This window comes from Solea senegalensis, linkage group LG1, assembly GCF_019176455.1.
Source record: "Solea senegalensis isolate Sse05_10M linkage group LG1, IFAPA_SoseM_1, whole genome shotgun sequence".
NCBI lineage: Eukaryota > Metazoa > Chordata > Actinopteri > Pleuronectiformes > Soleidae > Solea > Solea senegalensis.
In genome coordinates, this window is record NC_058021.1 from 25,980,090 (window position 1) to 25,995,328 (window position 15,239).

Below are 15,239 nucleotides of genomic sequence, written 5' to 3' on the forward strand. Positions count from 1 at the left end.
TTGGCTCATGCATTTGCTGTGAACTGGGAGGCTGAGCGAAGACTGCTGAACAGAGAGAGGGCTGGGATATCAGCCGAGGATTTAACGTCCTGTTGTTTCGGTGTAAACGTAATACACTGTGAGCCCAAGGGGTCGACAAAATATCCGCCGCCTGAGTTAAGACCAACATTGACACAGGAACACAACTCTTAAGTTAACTCCCTAAGATCTCCGGAACTTTATTAGCTCTAATTTCGAGACAAACCAGGTTGGACAGTTGCCCATTTCGTTATTCTGAGAGCAAAGTGAAGAGTAAACACCCAACGAATGATTTCATCCACTATAGGAAGCTATTTCCACATGTCTGATTTTGACTGCATAATGTTTAATCTGCTTGAAATATAGATTTTTATCACCTGTCCAATCGCACTCTGCTGGAATAGATGGAGCCACACAGATGTAAACACAGGTAGACATAGGTTTTTCTGTGCACAACAAATCCACTATCATCACAGCCACCCTGTGTTGCTCTAGGTGTGGCAGAAATCTAGTATTAAATAGTATTAGTGACTTATTAGCATCAACTTAATACGAGCAGTCCTCGTTAGTATACTGGACAGTATCTCCGCCTGTCACGCGGAAGACCGGGGTTTGACCCCTTTGACACTTTTTAATTTAAAAAAAAAAAAATTAAATTAAAAGGGCAGCCTGTGGCCAAGTGGAAAGGGAACTTGGCTTGTAACCGGAAGGTCGCCAGTTCAAGTCCCCACCAGGTCGAAAGGGCTAGGGTACCCCTGAGCAATGTACCCAACCCCCATTGCTCCCCGGGCACTACTCAGTGTGCCCGGTGGGGACTTGAACCGGCGACCTTCCGGTTAGGAGCAGTGTGGCAGCCCACTGCTCCTAATTCTAGGATGGTTCAAAATGCAGAGAATAATTTCCCTAAGGGGATTAATAGAGTATCTAAAAAATAAAAACACATATATAATACAGCAAAAATAGGGTAAACAATGGGGCAACATTAAAAGTAGTCATAGCGTACTTATATACGACTGCAAAGACAATGTGAATCCAGCACAGACTCTGGCATTAATTGTCAAACCCCCTATGAAAGAATTTAATGAATATAACAGCATTTAAATGGCACTTCCGAACAAAATGCAGCCACAGTTGACATTTAAATACGGGAAATTATAGTATAAGTCATAATACCGCAGTACTATGTCAAATGTGTGGGAAAAAAAATTTCTATTTGAGGTGATAAGACAAAAGAGAATAGATTTGAGAAAAATAGACTAACATAATAATGTAAAATGTAGGATTTTTCCTTGTTGCTGAAATGAACAACAGTTTATCTATTTATTAACTGACAGTTGTGGTCCTGCGTCGCCCTCCTTTCCTGTTTTTCGGTTCGAGGTCAGTGCATAACGCCAAGCTTGTCAGCTTCCTAAATTCCAATTACGGCTCTGACCTCTGCTCTAAACGTATTGTGAGGAGTCCTTGACGGAGCCAACACAATCAACCCGAGACTCATTATCGTATATCAAATACATCGCAGGATTTAGTGACGGAGTCAGCGCCTGAGGCCAAAACGTTCATCTTGTGAATGGCCACCATGAAAAGTATCACATTATTGTGAAATGCAGAATTTGTCATATCTATCAAATGAATAGGCAGTCACAAATGGGCATGGTAATGGAAAATGGGAAACATCACCATGTATGTTCTCTTCATGTTATGGTTTCTGTGCAAACAACATGCACATGTCATAACTGAACGATCCAATTTCACAGCTACAATGTTTAAAAAAAAACAACCCCAAAACTCTGCTGTGAATGGCTTCAGCAGTAATTGGCAGCTCTCGTCTTCAACCGAACGTTCAGTAAAAACGTCATGTAAAGAAGCACAAAAGTTGAAAAAAAGAAACATCCTCTTTTTCTTTTCTCCACACTCACCTCCAGCGTCATGTTCTGATCTGTACATTTCAGTTTGCTGGTAATGCGCAGGTTCAAGTGTTGCAGATGTGCCTCTGTGCTGCCTGTGTTCACAGGTGATATATTAATATAAATGACAGCTGTGTCAGCAGGGTTAAATGTATACTGCATACATAAGTAGGACGAAGGACATGTTCATTGATATGGATGCTGGGAGTGAAACACACGAGAACATGCCTGACAGCCTACGGTATAAGACACCAGCACATCTTGTGAGCGCGGCTCCTGATTACATCTGAACATGCATCACTTTCAGTGTAAATCAAGACGCCAGTGTATGATCTGATAAAGAATAAAGTTAAAATTAACATAAACATGTTGTTCCCAAATATTTAAATGCACTTATTGTAAGTCGCTTTGGATAAAAGCATCTGCTAAATGACATGTAAAATAATATCACGTTTCCAAGGACAAAGCCGGTTGAATACAACTATGGCTGTATAGACACGACCTCACATACATGTCATCTGTGCAGATTTCATTTCCGTTTGAATAAGAATGAGACTGCCCCTGCTATTGATGCCACTTCCTGAAATCAGCAAAACAACACTTGACCACTATTGCATGAAAGTCCAGGTTTGCAACCTTGTTCAACCGAGGACCCCGTGTCCTCTGTGTTCTCCAGTTTCCTTCTACCTCACCTTTGTCCCACTGTCACCTGGGATCGGCTCCAGCTCCCTGTGACTCTCATGTGGAGAATAAAGTGGCAGACAACAAATAAAAGAATATACAGTATATGCCATCAGCAGTTTCATATCATACAGTAATCACCATTTTATCCTCCACATGAGGGTCGCTGGTTCCATTCCCAGCCGACATAGGGCGAAAGGCGGGGTATACCCTGGACAGTTCACCGGTCCATTAGAGGGCCACATAGAGACAAACAACCATCCACTCTCACACTCATTCCTAAGGAAAGCAGAGAACCCGGAGAAAACCCGCACACACACACGGGGAGAACATGCAATCATACAGTATCACTCAATCGAGAACACAGAGAACATGAGGCTAAACTGTAGATGGACATATTTTCACCATCGCAGACATTTACTGAATCAATTGTGCATATTTAACCTTGTTCTCCGGTTTGAAGGAATAATCAGATGTATTTGGTTAGCCGTCGCCAGGAAGCGGTCGTTTTTCGCCAGCTGGACCCGAGAACGGATGATTTACGAGGCTCTCTGCTTGTTATCGCTCCAAAACCAAATTTTATAAAACAACTCTGTTGGTTTCATGGGCTGGAAGCCTCCTGATACTCGTCCCCAGGGCCTCACAAAAGGAGCCAAACACTCCCAATCTTACACTTCCAATAACTGTATGAGGCACAAGACATCCGCAGGGCAACAGGTTGGAGCAGCACAGATGTGTGTGCGATTTGTAAAGCACTGAGTATGTTGTGGAGCTTTTAATAAATCTTGTCGGAGGAAGCTGGACAGGTATGTATACTATGATTATCGGAGGCTTTGGGGTAGTGCGCTCTGCAGTGATAGAGCTCCATTGATTTCTGTAATTACTTTGAGGTAATTACGTAGAAATGCGCTGAATGAGCTCCTCTGGGGATGATGCAGAATGCTTTCTGTAGTGTGACTGTGTGATCACAGCTCCCCAGTGACGCCTGCTGTGCTATGCAGCAACCAAGGCTCCGGCTCCACACATTAGATATGGGCAGTGAGGGATGGATCTTTATGTAACAGAGCAGCTTCATATACAGAGGGGGCCCACATTCATTAATGTCTCTCTCTTTAAAGTTTACTTTGTGCCCGTCACTCTAACCCTCTTCTCAAATGTCAGGGGAAACGACTTTAACACAGATAATATGCACTCAGCCTGAGGTTTGGGATGGTTGTGGGACTTTCAGGCTTCAATTACGCTGACAAGTTTAATTTCATTGATCCAGCAACACGAACACTGAATAAAGAGGGAGAGCCGTATGCAAAGCTGTGTTAAGCTTTTGTGGAGGAGGTGATGCTATAATAAAAAACAAATACTTGGCAGCTATCAAAGAGGAGTCACAAGAGAAAAATGCATGGACCAGCTTATCTGGGCTGATTCTCTATTGCATTAAATGATTCTCTACTGGGTTAAATGATTTGCTAACCTCTTCCCCAAACAGAAATTGCTCAGTCATAGTCACGGTTGGTCTTAGTCAAAAAATGGCCCTGGACTTTATCACTTTCTGGCCACTGGAGCCAAAAGAAATCCTGTGGATCCCGATGATCAGTCGGACTATGTTTATCAGGTAGCAAAAGTACATAAAGCATGACAACCCTGTTACAGTTATGGATATTGCTATAAATACAAGTACACTGTTTAGACCAGGGGTATCAAACTTAAATGACCTGGGGGCCAATAAGCATATAGTCTGGTCAAGCAGGGGCCGACATAGAGAAAAAAAAGTAGCCGGTGAGCAATATAAGATATTCATTATGATATTAGACAGAATTGCAAGTAAAGTGCTTGTTTTGATATAAAATTCACATAAAAACATATTTATGTTGCACAAAAACGGAGAATTAAATAGAAAATTTAGCAAATAATGAAGAGGATAATTGTGATTAAAACAGCTTAAATATATGTAATTTCATGTTGAGTGTAATACATTTAATAAAGCAATGATTACAACCGATGTCTTATTACTATTATAAAAATATTGACAGCAAATACATTTAGTCTTATATTTCATCACCTTGCACAGTGGTGGGCGGGCCGCATGTAATCGATTGGTGGCGGGCCCCGGGGCACCAGTTGGACACGTGATTTAGACCATACATTGAATAAATAGTCTCCCAGGTTCCTACTGAAGTCAAACAGGAAATAAAAATATATTGAATAGCCACTAGGGGGCAACCCTGTACGTTGCCAAAATAAGTTTTGGCTTAGCATCAATGTTTTCCTGAGGAGTTAATGGTCACTATTGCTAATTTTGGGTCTCCTTTAATCGCACAATTTATGCAAATGATGTTCCAGTTTAGAGTCCAGCACATATTGGACACAGGTGTGATTGACAGCTGGTATCATCCATTAGGAGCCTCAACATGGTGCTGGCCAAATTGCAAATTGCAAGGATTCAGATTCTTATGGGTGACGTCAAAGCAGGTCGACCAGTTGCCACGGTGCCAGCTACGGTTCAAAAGTTGAGAGCGCCATATCAACAGGATGCAGCCAGTCAGTGTCCCTGAAATAAATGAAGGACCCAATGTTTTGGGTGTAGTAAGTAGCAAACCTAGTGCTAAGTATGAAACTTTAACTTCAAAAAGCTATGACCTTTCATCACATAGGAGAATGCACACACTTTTGATAATAATAATCATGCATATAATATTGATATTAAGCATTATGGATGTGTGGTGACAGGGCTCAGGCGTTTAAGAAGAGCAGTTTCCACTCAGTAAGCAGAGGTGATTTTGAGATCAGGGCGGCAGCTGCTCCACTCAAGCTGTCACTGAATGCTGGCAGCATCAGTTCCACTGACACATCTGAAATTGGCTTTGGTCGACTTGTGTGTATACACGGGATCCAGGTCGACCTTTACTTGCACCGATCAGCCAGAAGAAAGGGCAAAGTAGTAAACAACAGAAAGGGAGACAAGTTGTCGTGCTTGGTAATGGTGGTTAACAGTGAACGACCCCTATGTCCTGTCCAAAGACATGCAGATGACTCGGTCTCACTTGTAAAAGAGATTTGATTCTCAGTGGGACTTTTGAGTAGAATAAAGGATAAGTCATGTGAAGAGCGTTGTCATATTTATGCCATAAAAGGTAATTATACTCAGACATGTAATTCATTTTACCGCGATAACTGCTTTCTTCACTTGTGTGATCTTGAGGAAATGCAGCCTTGGTTTATGTACTGCACATAATTGTATTTTTACATTTTATCGTTTCAAAGTGAACCTCAATGAACTCCTTAAAAGACTTTAATGAATATCTTAGTCATATTAGCGGTTTCCTTCTTTTGTTCAAACTCTATATTCAAGATGTACGCCTCCAGTGTTTGCAATGCCAAGGACAAAGCTCACCGGGTAGATTTCAGACAATAAATCACATGTAATGTTTGCATGCCATCCACCTCCCGCCCCGACAGGGCTCATGTTTATGCCTCTTAAATCAAAAGGCTCTCTCGTAGCTAATGTGATTTTCCTGGCATTTGTGTGTTGGGCTGTGGCGCTTACGTGACTCTCTCTATGATGGTGAGATCATTGGAAATTCCCAAAGGGTAGTTTTGTATGACTGCTGCTTTTAAGAGCCTCTAAATGACACACAGCCCCGGAGCTGTGCTTATGCCAAGCCTTCCTATGTGCTGACAGAATGAGCGACGCAATTGTTGCAAACTAAAAGGACTTTTAGCCTAAGTGGATCATTCCAAAAACATGCTATGGTGATGCTGGAGTTCATCTTCTCATGAAAGTTTAATGCATGACATGCATTAAAGCGTGTGTGGTGTTATGTTAAGGCTACACCTTGTGTGTAAATGTTGTCCACCTTGTGTGGACATTTTGGCTGGTCCTCACATCTGAATAGGGCTTTTGGGGGGTTAAGAACTGGTTTTAGGGTTAGAATTGGGTTTAGGTTAGCATTAGGCACTTAGTTGGGATGATTAAAGTTAGGGTAAGGGTCTATGAGTGTCCTCACTATGAATGACATGCAAACGTAGCTGCATATTTGGCTGGGATTCAGGGATCATTTGTCCATCGGGAATTATTTGATTCATTGAGGACATGGATTTAGGAAACTTGGCTTTTGGTGCAATTTTTGATGACATTTGTTTTATGGTAATAACTATTTATCTTTCATGCATGCTGATTTGAAGATCTGTCAGGTACTCTGCACTCAGGTGTCCTTTGTTGTCAGATAACGAGCAACAAATTCTAAACAAGTCCTATTGAAAAAGCAGCTTAGCATTCAGGAAGCCACAGTGTCTCATTGGAGGCAACTTAGTGCCCTCCAGTTCCCTCATTTCATTACACTGACCCATCAGTTCAATAAATGCTGACAGTATACTGGTCGAGCTGATTTGGTCTTCATTATTTCAGTATTGATTTTTTTCTTACTTGGTAATTCACACTGAAAGTTCAACTGTGAATCAAGAATACATGTTTAGGAGTGCGTGCTTACTGGCAAATGTGTATTTTCGGGAGTCAAAAATGAGTAAATATGTGGCTCACACATACTTTCAAGTGGTTTATAATATTAAAAGAAGCAAAAAAAACTAATCAATCTAACCTAGCATCTGTATTTAATGTAACACAGCTTTATGCCAGGACATGGAATCATTTCAAATAATTAAGTTTTATCAGCAGTAACTAGCAAAGACTTGAAAAACAAGTTTTGTGTGTGTGTACTCTTGTACTGCTTGAGCAATAGAAACGGACTTGGAATGACCACAGCAGGAAATGCACGATTGGCAAAAGCCATGTGACGTTGATGAATGTTGTCCTCCACGTGTTGGGTAATATTCTCTGATGAGATGCAGCCTGTGCTCCGACCCACAAGGTTGCGAGTACAGCAGAAAGTGTTGATGTGAGGGTGCTGGAGGCAGGAGGCAGCGGTAAGGCCACAGGGGGGAGGGATAGCATGGAGAGAAGTTATTTACGATACCGTCACACCAAGACATAAGATCCATTTTTGGGTGTTTCTCCTCCTCCTCATGCTCCACCCATTTTAACATGTGATTTGGATGATTAAACAAACCAAGAGCAAATACTGTATCCTGTATACTAGATGTTTGTGCAACAAAAGTTTGGATCAAATCCATAGTGGAACACGTCATGGACTGATTCATACGAAAGGAAAAGGCAGATGCTTAAAAGATGCGAATAATTTGAGCTTCATTCTCAAATAAAAACATTTCTGTCTTTGCTTTGGCCTCATGTCAAAAGGAAAGTGATTTCCTTTAAGACTGATTTGCTGTTCCGGTGGGTCAATATTAGAGTTGTTTCTATAAAGCCAGATCAACAGAACAGTCAAAGCAGAACCTGAGGGAAACAAACAAAACTATAAAGTGCTCCAAGGTCAAATAATTCCCGCCAGTTAAGTGGTCTTACCGACAACCAAGTCCTTCTTCCTCAGTGCTCTGCTTTTCCACTTATTCTGCCACTATACAAACACTTACACATCTTTTGAGGCATGAATATGGACAAATTATGAAATAAAAAGCAGCGAGAGTGGGAAAATAACTTAAAAATGGGTCGCAAGTCAGTAATGAACATGCAGCCGCTGCAGACGAGGCAACCTCAACATACAGGCTACCTGATCCACCAGGTAATCGTTTAAACATAACTGAGAAATTCCCAGACGTCTTGTATCCTCACCGTTAATCAGATCCACTCTCAATTGCATTCCTTTACAGAGTTAATAAACAATTAGCGCATTTTTCAGATTCAATTGTCGGGTTGTACTTCATCAAAAATGAGCCGCTGCTATAACACGTGTCTGCCTGTATCCTCAGGGAGTGAAACGCTGAGCGAGCCACGAGGCGTTCCAGTGCCTTCTGGTGGCCACTCAACAACTCCTCACTGTCACCAGCCACAAAGCACACACTTTACGTCGACAAACATTATGTAACACACATTTAAGGGTTATTTTTAGGTGAACGGTAAGATGACATTTCTCTGTGATTAAAACAAAGCCTCTTATCTCAATGCTAAGACCACACACACACACACACACAGCTTGATAATGGATGTTTACAGGACGACAGTTTACACAAACATGAAAAGCGAGACTGACTATTCCCAGCAACCACGCACGCACACACACACACACACAGACACGCACACACAGAGGTCACAGCTCTTCCTTTAAGGACTCTGCATTGACTAAACATTCATTTGGACAACCTTTAAATTGTTATTTCAGATCTTAACCATAACCAGTTAAAGCCTAAATCTAACCTTAACCTGATCCTCATTCAAATTTACCTTAACCAGTTTTTCAGAAATGAGGCTCTGCCTCATTAGGACCAGGTTTTGGTCTCTTTGAGGACTACTAGTCCTGACCAGTCTTGTATAAAAGTAAAGGGATACTTGAGTATCTTACCAGAAAAATGACTTTGGTAGAAGTTGAGGTTACTTTTTATAATATTAGTAAAATAGTAAGTAATAAAAGTCTTAAAGTATATGACATGTATTGTACTAGGGTATCAAAAGTAATTTTCTGTTATAAAATGTACTTAAGTTTTAGAAGTAAAAGTATTAAAAAGTGAGGAATAATGGTTGAGCCATGGTGGGGGGGGGAAGTTGTCTTTCAACTGGAAGATTGTGGGTTAAATTCCTGGCTCTGCTAGTCTGTGTCCTTGAGCAAGACACTTAACCCCATGTTGAAGCGTGTGAATGGGTATGAAAGACATGTGAATGGGTCTAAAGCAGCTCATCAAGTTTAGAAAGGCACTATATATTTTTTTCTTTGGTAGTAACAAGAAACAAAAACAGTTACATACAGTTATAAAATATATACTATATATATATGTATATATATATATATATACATATATATATATGTATATATATACAGTATATATATACTAAATAACAAAATCAGTGAAAAAGTCAGTGTTGATGTCAGAAAAGGTAACAAATACAAGAGCACAAACACACCAGCTTTTATCCACAAATGACTTCCACGTGAGCATAAGAGAAAGTTACCGCCATGGTTTTAGACACATGAAGATCATTCATCTCACTCATAGCAGGGGCAAATGCAGCGTGGAGACACCGGTGAAAAAGTTGGGCCCTCACTGTATCAATCATCATCATCATTCTCATCATCATTTGTGAAAAATGGAGAGCTCTCATCACACAGCGCACATGCGAACAGAGAAAGGAAAGCCCACCCCCAGCAGTTCCTAACTGCACTCATTACTCAGCTATTTTGGTCATTATAAAGCGCAGCACCTAAGGAACTGTTGCTGCAGGAAGCGAGCATTCATCATTCCCATACAGGTTTGACAGTTTCAATCATGGAGTGGGAGTGTGTGCATTTGATTAAGATGACATCATAATGAAGTGAGGCGCACCACACTTGACCTTTCCTTGTTCATTCCACTTTGGTAAAGTGTGGGTTAGGATTAAATTCATCTGGACGTCGTGTGCGAGATACTATTCACCGCAGAATCGCTGACTCATGCCGCTTTACTGCTTTTATCCTCATTTTACATAACAAGATTAATAGTGGGCTATGCAGCTGTATATTGCCAGCTGCTCTGGGTTCTTTAGGCTTAATGCTAAATGCTAACGCATCCATAATGCAAACAGGCTGGCGTTTCATAACTTAGACATAAAACTCAACCAGCTCCATTATCTTGCACACGACGGCGGTAACATGGAAACAAAATGAAATGGTTTTTGGATTCATGTGAGAGGTGGGTGTGCATTAATCACATTAATGGCATTGTATAAAAACTCACCGAACCCCTTAAGTCCTTAGGCTTTGTCCTTTAGAAGCTGACTTCACTGCCCATCCCTTGACTAGATGTTGAGATATTTCACAGAATAAAGTGTGTCTGCCCTCTTGCATGGACTTCTCAGTCTGTGAGAATGTGGTGGACAGATGATCATTTCATCCCTTAAATCATGCAACAACCACGGTTTGAAAAGCATCCGAGCATATTTCTCAACCTGTTGCTGTATCCAACACTGTGTTTTCCTGCAATGGCCAGTGGCCAGTGAGGTCAGCAACACTGAGACAGGGGTCACTACCATAGTAACATCGGAGGTGAATCTCATCAGTTTAATAGGCACCATTAAAACCCTGGCAGCAGAACATAGCAGAAACAGAGATGCGGGGAGATTCAGTTAAAGCAAAAAGTAGCTTATACATAAAATGGCGCCATATAAATACCAATTACACCAATATAAATGTCATACTAAACACAGACTTAAGGCATAAAAGCGTAGAGTGTGTGTAATTCACGTTCTGATGCAGAACATTTGGATGAAGGACCCAGGTATCTGTGAAAGCCATCTTTTTTAACATGTGGCACTTACACCCTCATACATGAAATGTTACACGTATAAAAACAAAGACATTAAAAAAGAAAAAAGTTTCACTTGGAATCCTCCTGTATTTCTACTCTGCTGACAGATCCACAGTGTAAGACAGTGAGACCACACCCTGTAGACACTAGACGAAACGTCATCACTGTGTATATTCTGCTCTTTGATTGAATTAATCAACTAGGTGCAAACCTCACCAGTGGGGACAGTCCCACCACTCTGAGGTGTAAACATTGTCTTGTTTGAAGTGCGTCTCAGTGCAGGAAGTAGACAAGTCAAGGTGGCTCAATTGTCATGTGAAAAGACCCCATGGTGAGTAAAAGGTCCCCAGAAGGAAATAGCCTTCCTGAGTAAATCACAATGGAGATGTAAATGTAAAGTGTCTGTATTCTGGTGGGATATCTTGGATATAAGGGACAGAGCTCCCATTCCTCGAGGAGTTTGGTCTGCTTAACAGAAGCTCCCACACATCAACTGTGTGTCATACAACTTCTTGGCTGTATTTTTCTACCACTGGACATTTCAATAAACTGGTATGTTAACCCTTCATTTCTAATATTGCCTTGTTGAGACTTTTTGTTCTAAATAGTTAAGAATCTGTTATTGGAGATTCATTTAGTCTAGTTATATGGTGAGATTTAACACTCATACCCTCCACCTCTGAGTTGAATAGAAAAGATTGAGTATCATGTCCTGTAAACTGTTGTGTTACATTTCTGACCTCTGAATACTTCAACCCAGGTGTCTCGGCTATTCTTCCATGTTCAACAAGGGCTATACCCTTCACCTCTGAGTTGAATAGAAAAGATTGAGTATTATGTCCTGTAAACTGTTGTGTTACATTTCTGACCTCTGAATACTTCAACCTAGGCATTAGGGCTAATCTTCTATGTGGAAAAAGGTCACTGAGTGGTTTTTATAATATAAACCATCCCTGAACTAGACCGATGTCAGATTCCTTGACAATAGAATTGAATTCTTAAAAGGTTTACATGTTAAATGATTGGTTAACTTTAATTCCCAACAATATTTAAAAGTAAAGTTAATTGTTGTTTAAATGGAGTCAGATTAAATAAATATTTACTATACTTTACTTTACTTTGGAAAACCTCTTGCTAACGTCGGAAAGACAGAATACTTTTTGGGGAGAGATTGTTACTTGCTGGTAGATATTTGCTCCCCTACAACAGCGGTGACCTGCATGACCCCGGACAATCTCCATTTAATGTTTCATTCCAGTCAGAGCGGCAAGCCGGGGTGATGAAGAACTCAACATGGCACTTAAGAGTAACAAGTCGGACACAAGAAGTCAGAAGTCTAAGCAGCACACAACGATGACACAGATACAACTCACCACTGGGTATTCAATAATTCATGGCCTTGTAGAGAGAGTTAACAGAGAAAACAAACTGTGCCCGGTTGGGTGTAATTGACCGTATATATCACCGGCACGTCAGATTCAAGCACCGCAACACGCAACAGCAACGATGCACACAAGCGCAATGCGTTTCCAACAGGAAACCCTTGTGTTCATCCACAATGAGTAAGACTTTCTTTGTTCTTCCCTGCCTCCATTTTTCTTTCTCATCGGTTTATCCCCCCCTTCTTTCTCTCTATCCCTCTTAATACTGGTTCAGATCAATAGATTTAGCCTCAGGCACAGACCTTTGCACTAAAACCAATTGTTCCAGGAACTATGTATAAGCAGAGCCCGGGTTGTTTTCTGTGTAGCCTCCTGGATGTTTCTTTTTTCTTTAATTCTTTTTTTTTGATACTGCAAAATGTGCTGCATTTGAATTTTGCTTTGGGTCAGAACAAATCATGTTTATTCTACGCTGGTACAAGAAGATTAACATTAATACTTTGCAATTCATCTCTTAATCATCACATACAGCTGCTGTTGCTCAACTGTCTCCCTGAGAGTCAGGTGAGGTTTTTAGAAATATGCAGTAAATACAAGGCTGTACAAAGTTGTTTGTACCAACTGTAAAACCACAACTTTTCCCTTTAACTCATCACTTTTCCTTTTTTTTTTTAAAGTAATCTCCATCCATCCATCGCATCTTTTCGGGGTTGCAGGGGAGTAAATACATATTTTGCAAGATGTTGACTATTTCCTTGAAAGAGCGGCCCAGTAAATAGAGCTTAGATAACCAGGTGACCCTGTTTGAACCCACAGCATGCAGCAGAAAGACCAGAAAGGAGTTTGGACTTTACCTGCCCAGGAAAACATCTGCTCTGACACCAAACAGCCGCGGGATGTTACTGTGAGGGTAATACAAACTAGTGAACCATGTGAGACTGTGGAAAGTGCTTTTTCAGTACACTGGATAATGCGCTGACTCATGCACACTTCTCACTCTCTGGCACGGACGCGCCGAGGAAGTGAGGGAGAGAAATAGTGGCAAGTAATTTATTTTTTGACACAAAGGACATTCACCGTCCTGTTATCCAAAATTATAAATGATTTAGATCGCTGGCAGAAGACAATGTTCGCGGACGGATGCCAAGTATGTGACAGCTCAGGGGCCTTAAAATAAAAACTGTGAGAGGTGATGTGGCGAGTCAATTAACTTTTAACTTCAGGAGTTTGCGTTTCCCTGAGCGTGAAGAATCCGTTTTCATATTAGTCGCGGGGTCATCATGACGTGTGTGTTGACACAGTTCTCCGAGTAAAGGCTGCACATTAAAACAACATAATTGAGTCAAAGTAGAGAAATAATATCAAGAGAATGTACTTTAAGAGTTGGTATTTATGAGCCAGACTCACCTCTCTCTAAGTGGTTCATTATTTATACATTAACACAGCAGAATTTTAATATCTTTGGTCTACGATATATTTACTTTTGGTAAGCATATAGATGAATAGCACTGCTGTCTGTAGGAGCATGACCTACTACTACATACTACTACAAGACTTCCTGAAAAAGTGTTTCTACAAATCAATAACACCAAGGAAATGCTGCATCATTTTCCACCTGAAGTCCAGGATTATACATTTGTATTATATTATATTTGGGATATACAGTCACTGCAGTCTGATGCAGCTCCGGACCATGCAGCAGGGAGGGCACTTTTCCTCTTATATCACTCACTGAGCTCCTAAAGCCAGAGGAGAGACGGCAGCTTTGATATAAAATGGATTTATCCGCGCCCGTTTGGTCTTGATGCTCCATTTAAAGGGTGGAATAAACCAAAGATCTCACTGAGTATCGTGAACCTTTTATTACTCTGTCACCCCTTGAAGCTTTCAGCACACGATGCTCTCGAGTGATCAGAAAAGTAGGAAGCGTCAGGGCAGATGAGTAAAACGAGGCCGAGGTGACAGTTGGTCAGTGGCTGCAGAGTTCAGATGAACTGACCATACGTTTGTTTTTGTTTTCATGGTGTAGGAGTAGGAGGTCATCTTTTGCTAGAAGAAATCTTGTGGTCGATTTTTTAGCATCTGTGTGTTGGCGGTTTACCGCATGTAAAGTGATTATACTGTTCAAATTTAGCACGCAAATTCTGGTGTTCATGTACGGCTACAGTGTTCATTTAGTTTTCCTTCATTGTAAAATGTTAATGCACTAGTTGAACATGCAGTCAATTGTGAATAACTGCCAGATACTGAAGCATATTCTGGGAAAAATGGGCAAAATCACTTATTCGCAAGATCATTTTCAGGTGCTGAGGGGTTAAGTTTGACCTTAATACTCCGTCAACAGAATTAAATTACTCTGCTTGGACACGATGAAATTCTAACTTCCACATCAAAATGACATTTATTCAAAACTCTAATGAGTTTGAGCCCAACTTAGCCATCAACCATCAGTCCAAAACCTACCGATTTTTCATTTACTATTAAATACGACAGTGTTTCCTAAAACACTTTTTGCACAGGGACCCATGTTCATGAATCTATGAACAGGAAGTACATCACCTCTCAGCAACTCCACACAACACAGAGCATTTTCTCCATTTTTACCGCAGATTAAACACTTTACTCACCAACTGTGTAATAACCTTTTTAAAATCAATGCAAGTCTGTGGTTCTTCTTCATGAGGGAGCAGTGACGGAGAGGTGGGGTGGTGCCCTAGTGCCCCCTATTGACAACCCGCCACTGCTGATCAATGTGGTGAAACATAATTGTCATCTCATTGTGCAAATACGAGGTTTGACCAAGGTGGTCAAGCTCCCTCGTTGTGTACCTCATTAGTTGACAGTTACCTACAATGAAAGGACCAAATAAAAACGGCCTTTGGCTTCTGAGGCTGAAGAGTTTGTGGACCCA

At 40.9% G+C, this 15,239-nt stretch overlaps 1 protein-coding gene across 1 annotated transcript in view; it reads right to left on the reverse strand.

Moving 5' to 3' along the window:
• Positions 1–15,239, reverse strand: part of fbxo15 (F-box protein 15) — a 45,122-nt gene that overhangs the window by 14,938 nt on the left and 14,945 nt on the right. The window lies entirely within an intron of this gene.